The 5,275-nt window shown below is 34.6% G+C and overlaps 1 long non-coding RNA gene across 1 annotated transcript; it reads left to right on the top strand.

Moving 5' to 3' along the window:
• LOC110264467 lies at positions 3,169-4,194 on the top strand. Its single transcript, XR_002350648.1, has 2 exons — positions 3,169-3,754; positions 3,834-4,194. It is a non-coding gene; the product is annotated as an uncharacterized LOC110264467 (long non-coding RNA).

Below are 5,275 nucleotides of genomic sequence, written 5' to 3'. Positions count from 1 at the left end.
CTCTTTCTCTTCTCACTCCTCTCAACCACCAACTTCAATGCCTAGGACTAAAACTGTTCATCCTAAGCCCTTTTTTGCACCACAGGAAGCCGGTTCTTCTAGGGTCAAATTGGCAAAAGGAAAAAGACCAATGACCGACGAGGAACATCTGTCTTCTCCTCCTTCTCACTCATCCCATCAACCATCTGGTCGTTCAGCCCCTTCAGGTTGTCCTTCCAAAGGCACTAGAAGACCTGTTTTTCAATCTGTCCGAAAACCCTCTAATCTTGATTCTCTTGATTTTAAGTCTCGCTTTGGTAAACGTTCTCACTCACATTTTGACCCTCTCCATTTTTTTTCTTATATGGATTATGAGTTTTATAAAAATGTCATTTCTAACCGAACTTTGTGCTCCACATTTGTTGTTGACCTCGATACTCTGGCCAATAAGGGTATGGATTTTCGAGATAATTTTCATGTTTTGAAATGGGATAATATTTTTAAAATTTGAAAGTCTGTATATCCAAATTTGGTCCGAAAATTTTATGCCAACATGTTTCATGAGGGAGATATACACTCATATGTTAAGGGGCATCAGATCATTTTGAACAAAGAATCCATCACTGCTGCCCTTGATTATGATGATATCGGGGCTAATGCATATGTTTCTGGAAAATGGGATGACCATCTTGGCATCTCACATCAAGATGCCCTTGCTAGCATATGTAAAAATTTCTCACTCATGGATGGCATGATCCCCACTCATAAAGCCCTAGGTCCTATTAGAACTCAACTTCACCACATCATCATTCACATCATTCTGCCTCAAAGTGGCTCATATCAGTGAGTTACCATCTGTGACATCTTGGTTCTCTATGCAATCCTGAATCTTGCTCCAATATCAGTTGCATATCTTATGATACGTCACATGCTTGACTGTGTTAAAAGTGACAAAAATGTTTCACTTTCCTATGGAATGTTTTTAACATGCATCTTTGAGAAATTTTTGGTTTATTTGAGTAATGAGCATGTGGAAAATAAAGTTTCGTCACTAAAAGGGGGTGGCGTAGTGAAACCGATCAAAGGAAAAGGATCTAAGGCCACTAAGGATCAAGTTATTGAAAAAAGTGAAGATGAAAACCTCCCTCCGCCTTCAGTTGTTGGCACCTCTAGCTCTCACAAGTACTTGATCAATGGGGTAGTCAAAGATGTCCTTCAGAAGTTTGTGAACATGACTAAACAGATGGTCTACTCCAGCAAACAAACTCGGAAACTGGCCTTTTAAAATGAAAAATCTTTGCTAAAATCTAAAGACAGAGTTGAGGTACTTCTAAAGTACCTTGATTCACTTGATGAGGATTAAGTGCTATCTGAAAAAGAGGAAGATATCCTGGAAACTAAAGAAGAGGGTTTTGATGCCTGAAAATTTGTCTCCTACTGCTGATGCAAATTTAATAGTTTTCTGCTATTTCTGGTTTTGTTTTACACTTTATTTTGCTGCTTCTATCCTATTGACCAATGTTTCAATGACTGTTTTCTTTGGATGGCTGTAATAACTTTAGCCTATCTTGATTAACTGCTTGATATGAAGCCTATTTTGCAAGCTTGTTGATATGATTTTTGCAGGTTTTTCTCCTTGATAACAAAAGAGAGAGAAGAAAAAGAAAAAATGAATTGATGAATTGACAAAAATGGTGACAGTTGAATTATGGTTGCCTCGAAAGGCTGCCTCTGTTTTGAATTTGTGATGAACTGTTGAATAATTTTTACATGGATAGTTGGTTTTGAATATTTTTTTTAAAAGTTGGATAATGACAGTTTGGATATCATTGAATGTTAACATATTGTCTATGCTTGACATGTTATGAAAAGCATACATTCATGGGGAGCACAAAAATCAAAGGAAAAGGGGAGCTTCATGCCGAATAAAACATCAAAAGGAAGTCTCTTATCTCAACCCTTAATTCTTTTCAATTTATTTTAATAATGTTTGTCATCAAGGGGGAGATTGTTGAGTTTGTAAAAATTAAAACATGATTAAAGTGATGACCAAATATTATTGGAATTAATGTTAAATTGTTTGTGTGATATATTTTGTTAAGTGTGCAGAAAATTTATTTGATCAACCTACCCCAAGAAGCAAATGCTCAAGCCCACACGTATACACACTCTGGCCCATAATCATATTAAACATAACCAAACTTTGCTTCATCATAAGCTACTAAACCTTATGGGAGAGAAAAAAGAAAGAAAACCCATATCCACTTCAAGCTCAATTCGGTGACCACACCCAAATTCATCTCACTTCAACTAAGTTACTAACGGGGTAAACAAAGTTCAATTCAATTGAATCCTTCTTCATTTTCATCGAACAAAAACTCTCTCTTCTCTCTCCTCCTTTTCTTCCTTATCACATCAAATCTCTAAACCAAGAAAGAAGAAAGAGAAAAAATTCGAAACTAGGGCACGGTGAAGAACAAAAAGCTTGTTTCCATCTTCAAGCAAGAAGAGAAAGTAAAAAGGACTACAACAAAGGAAAGATCTCAACGCAACAGAAGATCACAAATAGGTGGTTTTTCCATTTGTACTTCACAAAGAAACTGTGAAGAAATTCTTTGAGCAACAAGCACCATTCAAGCAACTATGAAGACAGTGAAGTCAAAGGTGCTCAGTGGCTCATCAACGATAAAAAATCATACTTGGGGCCAAAGGAAGAATACACGGCCCAGATTCAAGAAGCTCGAAGAAAAAGGATGAAAGAGAATGGTAAGATTTCATGTCATTGCTTCGGCCTTCTCTCTCTCCTCTGACCACGCTGCTGCTTGTTCTGATGTTGGAGAAGAAGACAACCTAAGTGTTGGACTTGGTTCAAACATTGGAAGCTCCACTCCTCTATAATAAGGGTGAACGACCAGGGATTGAGCAAGAGAGAAAGAGTTGCTTCGATTTCCATAGCTCCTTGAGCTGTTCTTGTTCTTCTCCTTCATGGTTTTCATTTTGTAATTCTTTTTCTCAGTTTAGTCTGTTTGAATTTCATTGGAAAAAAGACAAATATTGTGAGGTTTGTAAGAAAAAGTCAATGAGTGAAAAAAGGCAGTGAGCTAGACTTGGAGAAAAAGTCATAGTTATCTCAGAAATTCTTTATAAGTCTTTCTGTTTTGTGTCATAATCCTGAGAGAATTTTTTTACAAGTTGGGTTAGCACTTTGCTATTGAAAGTTAGAATGAATCCTAGTCAAGTTCAAGTTGGATTAAAATCTGGACTTGTCATAGATAGAATTTGTCTTTAGAATGGATGGATGTTAGCTCATCCACTCTAAGCATGGTCCCCAAAATCTTTCGCACCTTTCAAAGGAAATATTTATTATATAATTCAGCTGGTAAATTAGGGATTCTGACCCACACCCAACCTTCTGCACTTCCAATTCTTGGAAAATGAAGAGAGAACGCCATCTTTAAACGAGTAAGTAATGATCTGCAATCATCCAGAGTCTTTCAAAAAGGACATATTTATAGTCATCTTGACTGTTAAATCTGACTAGAAAAAACTCTTCTTCTAAATCCATCGTTTGAATAGAGCTTTTTTTGGTCCATCTTCATTGTACCCTCTATCCAAAATTTGAAGATTCAAATTTTTGCCAAAAAATTTCACAATCAAAGATAATTTCTATGACCTACACCATTCCTCGTACTCCTCCAGACACCTCAATTTTTGGTCTAGGATTGAAAAAAACTTGTTGGTCAAACATATCATCTATAAATTCTTCTTCAGAGAGGTATCCCTTAGTCACCATCTCAACTATCTCTTCCGGATTTAATTTATCAAAACCATTGCTAATCACCATATCTCTGTAGGATTTTTGGAGATGTAAAGATTGTTTTACACACTCTTGATCGCCACCATTCTGATCATTGCTTGAGTCGATTGCTATTCCCAGATTGAGCAGAATCAGGCCCCTACTCCTCAATGCCATCCATCTGATCTACCTCTGGATTAGTTTCTAACAGGGCTCCTCCTTGAAACGCCACATTTATTTTGACCTTCTTTGTGCTTCGGTTGATTTGATCTTTTTTTTCCGGTGATCTTTTGTCTTTTTCAGTTGATTGATGTTCGGCGGACTCAGAAAAGTATCAAATGCTAAATTAAAAATACGACTTAATAAATAATAATTTAACTGGTGGCTTTCAAGTCTTCGGTTTGCCTGTTTTCACCTTATTCCAACTTGTAAAGTAGTATCTAATTCTTGTGTATATATATATATGACCAACCGATAGTAGGTTACGTGTTAAACAACCTTGACATTTCACAAGATCTTCAAGAGTTTACAAAGCTTTTTTGCTCTCGTAATTAATCAAACGAAAATTAATCATATAAACTTTTTAAATGGACTAACTGTCTTTTTATGGACCTGATGTATAAGCAATGGGGTATCCCAAAAAACATAAATAACCGCATGCAAAGAATGCATGTTATATATGACCTGACTTTGATAAGCTTAAACCATTATTCTAGTCTCCAAAAAATTTATTTATTTAGTCAAATTTTAAATTATTTTTAAGAATTATTTAAATATATTTTATCAAACAATAAATCTTTGAGAATTATCATCAGATTTCTATTTAGATAAAATGGTGCTTTACTTATTAGTAATAATTGGAATCAAATTCATCTAATTTTTTTGTTTTATATACACGAGTATATAATCAATTTGAGTTGATCGAATAGTTAGTTTATTCGTCTATTTAAATAGGTATCAGAAATTTAAATTCTGTCTTTATGGAATAATTCATTAACTAATGATAACAAACCTTTAATTAAAATTTGATTCGTAATCCATTAGTATTTAATCTGTCAAATTAAAAGATATATACGGTAAAAAAAAATGTAGAAATATCAAATAGATAAATAATCTCTTTCTAGAAGATGATATGATTAATTGAAAAGTACGCATGCTGTCTTTAACTTTGATTAAGATCAATATCATGCCGTCCTTACCAAAGATAACATGAACCATAAAAACCATGCTCTAGAATATTACAACTTACCAATTTTGCACCTAATCATAAACCTTTTTTTTTTCCTTGTGTCTCATTCCTATCAATTCAAACAATATCATGAGGTGATCACCTGCTCTAAATTTGACTTCCCAAAATTATACATCATCAGCAATCCATCAAACCAGATCATATAATCAATTGGGAGTTTGAAAATCATCAATTATGGGAAATATAATATAGGAAAAATTTCAAGTGTACCGGAAACACCAGCGTTTCAGTTGTTTTAATAGTTGATTTGA

Source organism: Arachis ipaensis, chromosome B07, assembly GCF_000816755.2.
Source record: "Arachis ipaensis cultivar K30076 chromosome B07, Araip1.1, whole genome shotgun sequence".
NCBI classification, from domain to species: domain Eukaryota; kingdom Viridiplantae; phylum Streptophyta; class Magnoliopsida; order Fabales; family Fabaceae; genus Arachis; species Arachis ipaensis.
The sequence above is the reverse complement of the archived record's forward strand: the minus strand, read 5'-3'. Positions and strand labels throughout refer to the sequence as shown.